Source organism: Hypanus sabinus, chromosome 16, assembly GCF_030144855.1.
Source record: "Hypanus sabinus isolate sHypSab1 chromosome 16, sHypSab1.hap1, whole genome shotgun sequence".
Classification (NCBI taxonomy): Eukaryota; Metazoa; Chordata; class Chondrichthyes; order Myliobatiformes; family Dasyatidae; genus Hypanus; species Hypanus sabinus.
The window spans coordinates 76,430,060-76,445,083 of NC_082721.1; the positions used below are offsets into that span (position 1 = coordinate 76,430,060).

The following is a 15,024-nucleotide window of genomic DNA, read 5'->3' on the forward strand; positions in this document are numbered from 1 at the left end:
TTCCTCCACCATGAGCGCAGCCTCACTATGACAAAAGAAAAGGCCATGGGCCATATGTCGAAATGGGAATGGTGAGAGGAATTAAAATGGTTGGGCACTAGGAAGTTCCACTTTTGGAGTATGGAGCAGAGGTGCTCAACAAAGCAGTCCCTCCAAATCTGATCAATGTAGAGCAGCCTGCATCGGGAGTACCAAATACAATAGACGATCCCAACAGATTCACAGGTGGAATTGCCTCACTTAGAAGGACTGTTTTGAGGCCCTGAATGGAGGCAAGGGAGGTGATGACTGGGAAGATACAGTATTTTTGTTGCTTGCAGGGATGTGTGCCAAGAGGGAGATTATTGGAGAGGGACAAATGGACAAGAGAATCACGGAGGGAGCAATGCCTGAAGAAAACAGAGAGATGTGTTTGTTTGTTGGTAGGAATCTGTTGACAATGGTGAAAGTGACAAGAGAATGATGTGTTGGATACAGAGGCTCATGGGGTGGTAGGTAAGGAAAACAGGAAGCACTCTCTGTCTTCCCCGTTTCTCAGCCGTGGATTACTTTCTTTAGAAACCTCAAGGAACACGAAAGGCACCATCAATGCTGTCTGTGCAGCATTTCCAGAATTTATTGAAAGGATAAGGGATCCAACATCTTCCAGGCCAACATCCTTGTCACCGATGTCACAGAACAGGCAGTCAGGTCTACAGGGTTGTCTAAAACCAGATACTTGATGCAGAATCTCTATATCTCTAAGATTACCAGGTGCACAAAAGAAAAGATTCATGGATGTGCATAAAGGCTCCTGCAAAAAAAGAGCAGCCCCACAAACTTCTGGGGCCACTCAAACTACAGGACAGCAACTGATATGATACTAAGAACCTGGAACCCATGCATCAGGAGCCCTGTGTAAGGCCTACTCCTTGCCCTGTGGACAAGGAGTACACTAGCTGAAATCTAGCCATGGACTGAAGGAAAAACCAAGATTCAATAGTGTGTGATTTGGAATGAAACTCTGAAATTGTGGAGATGTCAGGAACTTGTTGCCTTCATCCCTCTCAAGTTTGGAACATAGGCTTGACAGTAAAACCACTCCTAACTTTCAAGTTAAACTTCCTTGAATAAAATCCAAGGTATCAGCAAAGAGTGAAAACAGAATGTCAAGTCAATAAATTTGTTTTTGGAAACACTTAAAAAAAAACTAGCTATTTCCACAAGAGGTTTGGATATGCAATCCATCAACAACAAAGAGGAAATGCTATACATATTGCAAACATTTCTCAGAAAATGGCAGAAAATGCACCCTTTTGCTTAAGATGCACAGTTTTATCATTGGTCAAGTTATTTAAAGGATATACCTACTTATATTGTATTGAAGTAAGTGCTAAGGATATAATAAAGGCTATGAACTAGTGATTCAAATCTGTCCAGTACACCAACTCCTCATCATCCATTAATTGGAGTAACTGAGAACTTACAATGACTGAATTTGCACTGTAGGTTTTTTATAAGGAGCAAGACAAAAAAAAAGACAGAGGAATGCAACTTCAAGAGACGTATTTAGAAATGCTTAAAAGTCATTGCAAGCCCCTTTCCATCAACTGAAGACCTGCAGTTAGGCTGGATTTTCATTTCTATACTACTTCCTTTGTAATGATTTTCCCTCCAGCTGTTTAGTTGTCATGAATTTCCATTTTAGTTATCGTTACTTTGTCAGTGATTTGATGAAATAATTTGATTTTATCTTATTATCACCAGTTCCTGTTTTTTTAATTTTATTTCTTTTTTGCTCAGCATAACAAAACTCTCACTTTCCAGATACACGTGCATCTACATTTCTTCCCCTTACAGATATCAGTTATCAGAACACTTCCATCAAAATAAAGACATCACCACAACATCCTATACAAAAGCCCTTATTAGTATAATAGACAGGTTTACATCTATATACTGCAGAAAAGGTTGCCAAGTTTTATGAAAGCTATTTGTTTTTGAGTGTACCATACGTATCAAAAAGTCCAAAGGAATGTATTCCATGATTAATTTACGCCAACCAAAAAGTCCAGGGGCCTTATCGGATATCCAACAAAGTAAAATATTCTTTCGCACAAATAATCAGGATGTTAAAAAGCTTTTTCTATTGTGCATTGATAATACAACTGCTGGGTAAGCCTAAGAGAAAAAACACTGGGTCCAGTTCAAGCTCCATCTTCAGAATCTTTTCCATTTCACCCAGAATATCACTCCAGTGTGCCTGAAGTCTGGGACAAGTCCAAAAACAGTGGGTGAAAGTTCCAGTATTTACTTTACATGTTCTTGTTTTGATGAAGCATTCAATACACCATGCCATCCAAACTCTGATTAGATAACTCCGGCTTTCAATGCCTCTGACAGTCAAGAGCATTAAAAAACTATTAGACACTGATATCAATAGTCATGTTAATCATAATACACTTTAAAAAACTTTATCACCCAAAACTTTTAAAAAAATTACTGCAAACAAAAAATGAAGCAATTTATGTTATACTAAAAGACACAAGAGACTGCAGATGCTGGAATCTGAAACAAGAAACAAACAGCTGGAGGCACAGGGATGGATAGCCAATGTTTGTGTCCTGAACACAGAGTTCCCTCAGCATTTTGTTGTGTTTTTTCTTCTCCCTACTTATAAGACCTCCTTTAAAAATAATGGTCTAACATGAACAAGTGCCAGAGAATCTCAGCTAGTTTGTGGTCTGACGCTTCACCAGCTAGAATTTGCCAGCGAACTCGGAACTGCGGCGTTTGGATGTGTATGTGGCAAAGTCACAAGCTTGTTACCATAAATGCGGCCATTTGCTGGCAATTCTCAGTGAAACTCATAATTAAAATGCAGATAAAGACATTGTAGCTTCACAACGACTGCATATCACTCATGTGACATGTCACTACATGTTGCAACATCCTATTCTTGTACACTGAAGAACACATCCTTGCCAACACTTTATACGTAGCTGGAGACAGGACAGGGAGGCGATGGGAACAGACAGCAAGTGGTGGGTGTGGGGGCATAAAAGATGAAGACAGGCAAGAGGAGGGGGAGTGAAGCTTGGCAGGAGGGAACATGTTGTGGCTTGGCGTGAAGAGTTGCGGGCATAAAATACTTGCTACGCTCCCTTTGACTTGCCAACACGAGCCAGTTATGGATATCCTGGCTTTATGGAAGTTAGCCACACAGTGCTCATTATGATTATTTCTTAATTGTCAACAGACTGTTAAATTGAAGGGTGATTAAGCTAATAACTAGCAATTAACGCTATGATTGCAACCAAAGCTCTGAGAGAACCAGCAATTTTCCTGGGTCAGCCTGGTTGCTGACCTTCAAAAATCCAACCAGTTTACTTTTGAACAGATGCAAGGTTTTACCTTTCTCCAAGCTTTCTGAAATAAAGTTCCTGCAAACTTTTCTCTTAAAGTATCTATCAGGACTGTTGCTAATGAACCTCTTTCTATCTGAATTTTCAAGCAGTGCTTTCCAGATCACAACATTCCTCTGTGTATAAACAAAGGCGATTGTTCCTATTTTTTAGTGATCATTCACTAGTCATATTTTGCAGAGGTACACAAAGCAAGATCATGTAATATGGTAGGGCTACTGTTGAGTTGCAGACCAACCAAAGCAAGTTTGCAAGGCATACCTTGCTGGACTGCCTCTGCAGTCAAGTTCTGGCTGTAGTGAAGAATTCCACTGAACCACCTCTACACTCTGACCAGGTAACTTGGGTGCTGGATTATTAGCTCATCATTGCACTCACTCACTCATTGTGAGGATGATGATTGTATCAGTCTGTCTTGAAGGGCAACAGGTGTGCGGTATGGGTCAATCCGTTGTAGAGCTGCCCTCTCTAGGGCACAAGCCTGAGTGGAAGGTATGGAGGTCCTGGGATGCTCTCTTGGCCTCACCGGTGTAGTCCAAAGAAAAGTGAAGTAATACATTGGCACCAGCTTGGCTGCAGGAGCTGCCGGACTGACGTTCAGTGACATCCAGCTCTTCAGAGGCTCCACTCTGGATTTTCTGTCTGGCTTTACTCCTGTAGCTTTTGTTTCTCCTGAGGCTGCCCACAAGGCAGTGGGGCTACTTACCCATTGCTGAGGATCCGGTTCACAAACACCAGGGCATGCCCACACACTGGTGGGCCTGCCTGCTAAGTGTTCAGGGGCCAGACCTCCTCCCTGTCCACTGTAGTTCAGCTTCTGTCTGAAAGCAATTCAGTTTCCGTGTGTTGCCAGCAAGGAGGGACTTACATGAGGCTTGCTGCTGTACTGGCAGGAAGAGACATGCATTCAGTTCTCCTTTTTGTGAGACTTCTAGCCAGTGGTGGAAGCTGTGAGCGAGAGCAACAAGCAGTACCCACTACACAGCCACACTAGACGCATCACAACAACCATTTTTATATTATAGTCAGAGTTATAAAGCATAGAAACAGGCTATACAGCCCAAAATGTTGATGCTGTCCAAGGTGTCTTTCTGATCTGGTTCCATTTGTCTGTGTTTGGCCCATTTCCCTGTCCAAATGTTTTTTAAATGTTGTAATTGTACCCATCACTACTACTTTCACACTGCCAGTTTGTTTCACATACCCAGCACCCTCTGTATGAAAATCTTTCTCCTCTCACCCTAAACCTATGCCCTTTAGTTTTTGACTCACCCACGCTGGGAAAAAAACTGTGAACATTCTCCTTATCTATGCCTTTCAGCCCCCTACACTCCAGGGGGGGGAGAAAAGCCCCTAGAGGGGTGGTACAGTAGTGTCGTGATTAGCACAACTCTGTACAGTACCAACAACACGGGTCGAATTCCCACTGCTGGCTGAAAGGAATTTGTACATTCTCCCCATGACCATGAGGGTTTCCTCCCACAGTCCAAGGACATACCTGTTGGTAGGTTAATTGGTCATTGTCAAGTATCCCCTGATTAGGCTAGCATTAAATCAGTGGATTGCTGGGTGGCACAGCTCGAAGGGCCTGTTCCGTGCAGGATCTCATTAAATAAATAAATAACATGGAGAAACAACAGTATTTTCAGGGGACATGATGGGTAGGTGAACAAAAGAAAAATCTCTGGAGATTCCAGAAGGGAGCATGCAGGACGAGAATGCACGAGTGGATGGGCAAGAATTGAACCAAGAGAATATAGTCACACCCAGCAAGGTGCTGGACTGGCTGGATGGGACAGTCATGGTATCAAAGGTCTCGCAGGGATGCAGAAGTGCAAGAGGGTGGAAATTTTTTTCATCACAATCATAAAAGACCATTGTTCATTTGATCAGTACTGGGCAGAAATCAGAATGGATGGATCACAACATAGGGGATGGATGATCAAAGATTTGAGAGCCAACCGCATATTGAAGAACTCATGGGTCGAACGGGAGATTGCAGATGCTTGCAAGGATGAAATGGGTTAGGGGTTAAAATTCAATGTTGACCCGTGTCAAAGTTTCCAAGTCATGACTGCCGCAGAAAGCATCTGCATCATAGCTGTGGTAGAGCCTTGCAGCTCCTGCACTGCCTGTTTGTGGAGTTTGCATGCTCTCTTGGTAACCACATGGGTTTCACCCGGGTGTTCTGCATTTCCTACCACATCCCAAAAACTTGCGGGTCGGCTGCTGTCAATAATCTATGATGTGTAGGTGAGTGGCAGAATCTGGGAGTGTTCAGAAACAGGTTACAAGGAAAATCTGTGACGTTACCTAGCATAGACTTGATGGGTAAACAACCTCTGTGTCATAGAAAAATACAGAAATGTTCATTAACTGGGTATGCAGAAAGTACGGGGTGAGGTAAGAGTAGTCATTAGTTTTCAACATGTGCACTTTGGTTATTGATCCTCCCTGTCACAGTAAACGAGAGATTTGCTCAGACCGCGACCTGACCTCAGCCCAAGGACATATAGATGGGTGCAGAAACTAGGCAAAGGCTCAACAGATGGAACTGGGCTTATCTATGGATACAGTTCCTGCCCAGAGACTCTCCCACATCACCGCTCAGAGTTTCCATCTTGGACCGCAGCCATATCTGTCTTCTCAATGCAGCTTCAGATCCATTATGTTTCCCCTGGCTATCTATACAGAGTCCGTACACTGGATATACCAAATACACAGCCAACCAGCAATAAAGTTGAACGATAGTAATTTTTATTTATAAAAAGTAGACCAGTTCCAGTGTAACATGAGCCTAAGAATTTAAAACATTATACAAAACCAATACCCCCTAAATCCTACACATACACATCTGTACACCTAATCATTAATGCAATTATCTAATCAGCCAATCATGTGGCAGCAACTCAACGCACAAAAGCATGCAGACATGGTCAAGAGGCTCAGTTATTGTTCAGACCAAACATCAGAATGGGAAAGAAATGTGATCTAAGTGGCTTTGACCATGGAATGATTGTTGGTGCCAAAAAGGGTGGTTTGCACGTCTCAGAAGCTGCTGATCTCCTGGGATATTCAAGCATAACAGTCTCTCGCGTTTACAGAGAATGGTACAAAAACAAAAATTAAATCCAGTGAGTTGTAGTTCTGTGGGTGAACATGCCTTGTTAATGACGGGGGTCAGAGGAAAACGGCCAGACTGGTTCAAGTGATAGGAAGCTGTAGTAACTTAAATAACCATGCATTACAATAGTGGTGTGCAGAAGACCACCTCTGAAAGCACAACATCAAACCTTGAAGTAGATGGGCTACAGCAGCAGAAGACCACAAATATGGTAACAAATTCAGAAGCAAAGTGATTAATCAGCCAGCTTCCACAGGTCAAAAGACCCAGCTTCTTGTCAGGAGAGCAGTGAATGGGGCTGTACATTGCGCATGGTATAGTAGTATCACTGTCTGTGACAGGGTCTGGCCCACATCAGACCAGAACACAAAGGCACCTTTAATCCAGGCTCATGCATAAATCATCTCCCTTGATACCAAGTACAGATCCTTTGCTGTGTGTGCAAATAAACAGTTCAGCTAAAGTTATAGGAAGAGCTGGTTCACTTCTGTTCACGTCACCAAGTCAGGTTTAGCAGGGTGAGGTGCAGTCACTCACTCTGAAAGGAAGATTTCACAGGCCTGGAGAGGGCACGAGGTTCTTGTTGTGCTTAGTCAAAGTTTAATTTGCAGAAAATAGAAAAATATTGTGCAGGAACAGGCCCTTCAGCCCACAACATCTGTGCTGAAAACACCACCAAATTAAGCTACGTCTCTTCTGCTTGGACACTATCTGTATCCCTCTATTAATTGTATGTTCACGCCTATATCTAACAGGCTCTTACATATTACTATCAAATCTGCTTCCGCTATTACCCTGGCAAGCTGTTTCACTCACCAACCACTCTGTGTAAAAAAAAAGTGTCCTGCACATCTCCTCTAAATTCTGCTCCTTTCACTGTAAATGCATATCCCATCCACACTTCATTGTCCTTATGACAGAGATTGGCTATCAGAGCAAACCTACTGATCCCATTTCTCTGTAATTATTCTCGATGACATGTGCATCTGCTCCTCACCTACCTATGCTCAGAGGGCAATTAACCACCAATCCAGTCTTTGGGAGGAAACAGAAACGCCTGGAGGAAACCCATGCAGTCACGAGGAGAACATGCAAACTCAATAGAGCACCGGAAGACAGGATTGAACTTGGGTTACTGAAGCTCCAACCTATCCACACTGACAATGTTGTATGCGTATCCTCCAACACAGGGAGAAGTGTGGCTCTTTCCACCAAGGGCGTGGATTTCAGTTCGACTGTGAAGTCCTGAGCTTATTCTAAGCAGATGGTGCAGGGAAGGGGGAGCTAGACTGGAAGAAATGTCATTCTTTATCGAGTTGTTACTGTCTGCTCTTATAGAGAAATAAAAGCTCACTAGAAGAGGTCAGAAGTTCTCCTGTGTGGAGTTGAATTCCAGTACCAACATCACAGAACTGGCAATTCATCCACCTGGTATTTGTGAAATCATTTGATACACAACCGCTTCCTCTCTCCTGAATGTGTGGAAGTGTGGTACTAGCTGTAGGCTCCATCAACCACCACATGAATGCAAACTCTTACTTTTATAGTACAATATTTTCAAGCAATTTGGATTCTATGAATCTGAGCAACTAACTTGTGGTCAACAGGCACTTCACTGAGTCACACGAAGGAAAATTACACGTTCCCAGTCTACTTAAACAAACACCAAGTTCATGTCTACCACGTGGTGAAAGCTGTATGAATGCAGTGTCAGTCTGTTAGCCGTGTTACCTTTCTGTTAAAGATTTGAACAAGAAGGTCTTAGATACATGGAATGGAATCAACAGTGTGAGAGGTCTGGATTGTGCCAAAAGCCTTTTCTAACTCCTCCATAATCCCAGTCCTCCCCATCAATAAAAACTCCAGATGTCCTATAATCTTCAGGTATGTGTACTTCTCCAACTTTGGCTACTTGTACAACCTCCAACATTACTGACAGTGATGTCATAGTGTTATACAACACAGAAACTGGTCCTTCAATCCAAAGCAAGTTCCTGGGTGTCAAGGTCTCTGAATATCTAACCTGGTCCCAACATATCAATGCAATTATAAAGAAGGCAAGACAGCGAGTATAATTCATTAGAAATGTGGAGAGATTTGGCATGTCAACAAATACACTCAAGAACTTCTATAGATGTGCTGTGGAGAGCATTCTGACAGGCTGCATCACTGGCTGGTATGGGAGGGGCTACTGCACAGGACTAACAGAAGTTGCACAGTATTGCAAATTTAGTCGGCTCCATCTTGGGTACGAACCGACAAAACACCCAGGATATCTTCAAGGAGCAGTGTCTCTGAAAGGCAGCATCCATTATTAATGACCTCCATCACCCAGGGCATGTCCTTTTCTCACTGTTACCATCAGGTAGGAGGTACAGAAGCCTGAAGTCACACACTCAGCGATTCAGGAACAGCTTCTTCCCCCCCGCCATCCGATTCCTAAATGTCCGTTGAACCCGTGAACACTACCTCACTTTTTTAATACACATTTCTGTTTTTTTGCACAATTTTAAATCCATTCAATATATGCATACTGCAATTGATTTACTTACTTTATTTTTCTTCTTCTTCTATATTATGTATTGCATCGAACTGCTGCTGCTAGGTTGACAAATTTCACGACACATGCCAACGATAATAAACCTGATTCTGAATTCTGAATCAACCATACTAATAAAGCTACCTGTCTAAGCAATTCTCATTAACCTGTCTGGCCTATATCCCTCCAAATCTTTACTATCTACACACCTGCCCAAATGTCTGTTCAATTTTGTAATTATACACGCTGCTACCTTCCTCTGGCAACTCATTCCATGTACCCAGGAGCCTCTGTGGAGAAAAACTTCTTACTCAGGTTCCTTTAAATCTTTCTCCTCTGACCTAATGCTCCACTGCCCTAAGAAAAGGACATGCACCCTATCTACGCCCCTCATGATTTTATAAACCTCTACAAGATCATCAGATTTCTGAACTGACCATGAACACTAACGTGTTATTCCTTTTTTTTGTACTAGTTGTTTGTTTTTTTTTGTAATTTGATATCTTTGGTATGTACTGCTGCCACAAAACATCAAATTTCATGCCATATTAGCCATTAATAATAAAACTGATTCTGATTTGTGAATTAATTCAAATTACTGAATGGGATTCAGATTTATTATCACTCCTGATCCTGAAAATCACTGGAGAGGGCAGGTAAGGTCTTGGTTTACAAATTGGAGATGTCACCTCAGTTGAATCTTGGGGAGTACAACCTGAACCAGCCTTCTGGCCCAGAAGAGCCATGGCTTACACAAGTTGTGAATTAAGTACTGCTTTTCACCAGGTGAAGGGAGGAGAATGATCAAGGTCTGCAAAACAAAGAAAGGTAATATAATAAGCTAAGTTTTATTTTTCCCCAGAAGCATTTGAGATCTGAGCACATTCAACCTTCCCACAGACTGGCCTGCCAACGAAGCAGTGATGTCAGTAACTATTTATAGAAAGAAGCCAGTAAGACAGAAATAAAGAATCCTTTTTCGACACAGCAAGTTTCTCAGAAAAGTTAACCAACACTAAAAACCAACTAGTCTGTTTGCCAGGCAAAATAAGTTTTCAAATTAGGAGACATTTCTTTCTTCAGATTATAGGATGAAGGAAGGAAGGGGAAAGGCACATTGGTAAAAGGAATAAAGGCATAGATTATTTCCTGAAGGGAGAGAAAATTCAGAAATTGAAGCTGCAAAGTGACTTGGAAGTCCGAGTGTAGGATTCCCTGAAGTTTAACTTGCAGGTTGAATCTGTAGTAAGGAGTGCAAATGCAATGTTAGCATTCATTTCCAGAACATTGGAATATTAAATCAAGGATGTAAAGCTGAGGCATTATAAGGCATTGATCAAGCCATATTTGGAGTACTGAGAGCAGTTTTCAGCCTCGTATCTACAGTGGTGGTACTGGAGAGGATCCAGGTGGTTTACAAGAATGATCCCAGGAATGCAAATGTTAACGTATGAGGACCTTTCAACAGCTCAGGGCCTATACTCGCCGGAGTTTAGAAAGAAGGGAGATCTCATTGAAACCTACCAAATATTAAATACTGTTATTATTGTTATTATTATTATTAGAAGATGTGGAGAGAATGTTTCCAGAAATGGGAGAGTCTAGGACCAGATGGCACAGCCTCAGTATACAAGATGTCACTTTAGAAAAGAAATGAAAAATTTCTTTTGCCAGAGGGTGACGAATCTGTGGAATTCATTTCCATCTACAGCTGAAGAGGCTAAGTCATTGGATACATTTTAAGTTTAACAAATTCTTGATTAGTAAGGATGTCAAAGGCAGGAGAATATGGTTGAGAGGGAAAATATATCAGCCATGATCAAATAGCGGAGCAAACCTAATGGGTCAAATGGCCCAATCTGCTCCCATGCCTTATGGTTTAATCCACAAGGTCATCTGCTCATTACATACACAACAAATCCTAACTTTATTATACAGACAAACTCAAAACAAAATACCCCTGAACGAAAGGGGTTTAAAGTATTGCAAAGTAAAGTGTCCAAATATATATGGTTGTCTGGCAGTCTACAACTACCAGCCATCTCCAAGTTGTGCTGAGATGCTAGTACACAGCTGGACCAATTCATGGAGACTGTGAGTCAGCCACTTAACATGAGGCTGCTAGTATGTCTGCCAAACCAAGCAACTATGGCACAGACTCCCAAAGAACAATGAAAGAAAGAAACTGTGACACATGCTTTTGCACTGCATCTTTCACAGCCTTGTTTTAAAGGGCTCTACACAGTCAACAGTAACTTTTTATGTGTTGTTTCTCAAAGGGAAGTTACCTTGAGCACTGCAAGATTCCACATCAGTAACATTATAATCACCAAATGACAGATTAATACTGGCTAAGGCATTGGGGAAAAATACTCAAAACTGGACTGTAGGATGTTTTACAGCCACTAGGAGTGGGAAGGAGAGTGAGAGGACAGCACACAAGTTTAACATTCTGGCCAGAGAGCAGAGTTTCAGCAGTCCCTTCCATCACTCAAGAACCATCAGCCCAGATGTTGAAATCTGGCTTTGGCATTGGACTCAAACCCATGACCTATTAATGCAGAGGCTAGAGCGTTTCCAGATGAGCCCCTCTAAATTTACACAGATTACTTCCAGGTGTCTGCAGAAAAATGAACTGTCTTGCTAAATTTAATTACACCCTTAACCCTGACATGACTGGAACTTTCAATTAGCAAGATACCAGTTCCAGACCTGTCAACTTCAAGAAAGGACGAATGTGTCAATCTTGATGGAGGTTTGCTCTCCCAGCTTGACAGAACATGCAGCAATGGTGATTGCAGACCAGATGCTCCAAGGATAGGGCTTACTCTATTGAACAACACAAACCCCCTTTCACCCAGAAGGTAAGTTCTTCCAGAGGGTAACCACACCATCTTGACAGACTTAGTCATTGCTTATGAACTCCTCTATAGTCAGAATATAGGAACAAACTATCCAGCCCTCCCAAGCTTGTATAAAAATGAGTCAGATCCTTTCGAACCTCCACCTAAACAGTATTCAAAATCATTCGTCTCTGACATCTCTACAAAATATTAAGTCCCCATATTCAAAATTCTAGCTGACATCAGTAAGCATCCTTTTAGAGGGAGGACAATGAAGTTCTAGATTCCCAATGACCCCAATGTGATTAGGAGCCCCATATCAGAGCCACAAGCCTTGACACCATCTCTCAATACTGCTTATTATTCCTCCACATATCATGAGTAGCCAGGTACCCAACTATTTCAGCAACTCTTTCTGGAACTGCTCTTTTTTAAAAAAATACTACTTCTGTAGTTGCCAATTCCATCAATAAAAATCGTGCCTCTGATCACTTCTCCAACCCTCATGGAGTGCTCCAGCCGCAGCTGAACAGTCAACAGCAGAAATCGTGAATGCAGTGCATCCATCACATAAAGCAAATATCACCAACATCTCACCACGTTCCTGTCAGCATTGCACTACCCAACTCTGTGCTTCAAGCCCTGCCTTCCTGGTAGCCCTTTGTCTGTAAACAATCCAATGGCTCACAGTTAACCGGGCTGTGGTACGAGTGTGTATGTTTTACTCCGTCTTGTCCCACAGACAATACACTCAGACCAAGGACCAATTCCACACAAATTCATTGATTCATCTCTGAAAGAAACATAGTCACTTTAGCCTTGTCTAAACCATCTTTTAAAACTATATTGGTTAATCTTTCTTATATTCTTGCAATGACCTTCCACTGCATTCTCTCTCTTTGCTGCTCCTCTTTTCTTCCCTCCCCATAAGCCCCCTCTTCATTGTCAATCATTTTGAATAGGCATCTGGCTTTCCCGTTATGAACTGCAGAGAGTCCTGAATCAGCAGTCTAAGCAGTTTACAGTGGAAAGGCTACACCCTTAAACAAATCTTCTCTTTCACACTCCTCTCAGTCTGCCACCACATTCTCAGATTCTTATTTCCACCTCTCTCGATTATTCTAATAGGATTTTTTTTTGCACTAGCTCAGATTGTTCTACAATCCTTGCGTCATTCTGTTATGTTGTGCTCATCATTGTACTTGCTGTTATGTTTGTTATAATTTTTATTTTAGTGAGATACAGCACGGAGTAGGCCTTTCCAGCCCTTCAAACCGTGTCCCCTAGCAACCCTCAATTTAACCCTAGCCTAATCACAGGACAATTAATCTACCAACTGGTACGCCTTTGGACTGTAGGAGGAAACCGGAGCACCCGCTGGAAACACATGCCATCATAGAGAGAACATACAAACTCCTTACAAGCAGCAGTGAGAAATGACCTGGATCATGGGTACCGTAAAGCGCTGTGCTAACCACTTCGCTACCATGTTGTCCCCTAAACCAATCACACGTACTATTTACTCTATGAGCTTCATAGAGTCATCCAACACAGAATATGGCCCTTTGGCCCATCTTATCCATGCCAAGGTGTCCATCAATGCTAGTCCCATTTGCCCATGGTTAACACATATCTTAATACACCTTTCCTATTAGGAATCCGTCCAAATGTCTTTTCAACATTGTTATTGTACCTGTCTCAACCACTTCTGGCAGCTTATCCATATATTGACCATCACCAATATGAAAGATTCCCATTCTCCCTCCATCAACTTAGCCAGATAAGCACCTTCATTCCTGTTCACCGTCCATTCTCCCCTCTCAACTACTTTTCTCCCAATATACTATTACTTCCTCACTTCCCTCCTCTCCCCCTCCCCATTCACTTGCCAATCTTTATTCCAATCCATCATGCTTGTGCCTCACATTCCCTCTTCTTTCCAATGTTTCTAATCCTCCGTCCTCTCTTCTCTCCCTCTCTGCCCATTCCTGTCTCTCTCCCCCTCTTTTCTCCAACCTGCCCACCTTTCTACCAAGCTCCCCAATCCCACCAAATTGCTCGCTGTCCCAGCTCCCTGTCACAGTGGACTAGAACAAAGTGCATCAGCTGTAGATACCTTCATCAGTCAAACCCTTAAATAGGTAGCACTTTCAACAGACAGATGTTATATATCACCAACCTGATAATGATACTGGCCAAGCTAGCTATCTTGCTCAACATCTCTGCCAATGGAAGGAAGAGGAAGGCAGTGTGGTGAGAGGGAAGTGACTTGCAAACAAGGAATTTCTTTGCATCCTGGTGTGTATGAGAATAACCTGATCTAATCTGATGATGTTCTTCCAAGTGATATAGTGAGCATTGGTGCTTTGTGCATGGTCTCTGAAGACACACAGTGTCCTTGTAATGGCACAGAGTGAGTTAATCACATTCAGGATTAATCCAAAGTCAATGAATTTGATTCCTTGGATCAGATGTCTCCACTCTGCCTTAATCTTTTTGAGGAAGGTTCTACCTAATTTGGGCCTCTCACGTGCAGCACTTTGAACATGACTGAGCACATGAACCATCACTAATGTAACTCAACACTAAGCAAACCAGATAAAAATTAATGATAACAGAGTGAGTGAGGTTAGTTCTTGTGAGGGAACATGTACAGGCAGGAGCAATGTTATTTAAACTGCAACACTATCGATTTGTCAAAGCTTCACCGCAAGGCTTGATCAGAGCAGCCAACTACCTCTTCCTCAAACATGCTATATGTGTACACTCCCAAGCATGTTTGGAAATCCAGCTTATACCTAACAGTCCTTGGTAAAGTGTCCACCAAGAATTAATTAAAGAAATAAGAGCACACAAGTTTGTGCGTAATACACCAGGGTGGACAGAGGGTGGCTAAGAAGACGCAAGTTTAGAATAAATAGATCATTTTCCATTTGGGAGGGTGTTAATGGTGTTATGCCTCTATAAAGTCACACCTCTGCCAGGGCAGAAATTACTAACTCATCCTGCCTCTCCTTATAACCCAAGACTTAAGTCCCAGTAACAAACCTTTTTAGAACCCTCTCCAGTTTAACTTATTGCAAAATAATTTGTATACAAAAATAAAGATTCATA

General features: G+C 42.1%; 1 protein-coding gene across 1 annotated transcript in view; it reads right to left on the minus strand.

Moving 5' to 3' along the window:
• colgalt1b (collagen beta(1-O)galactosyltransferase 1b) overlaps positions 1–15,024 on the minus strand; it is a 54,207-nt gene that overhangs the window by 29,735 nt on the left and 9,448 nt on the right. The gene's annotated exons all lie outside the window — the stretch shown is intronic.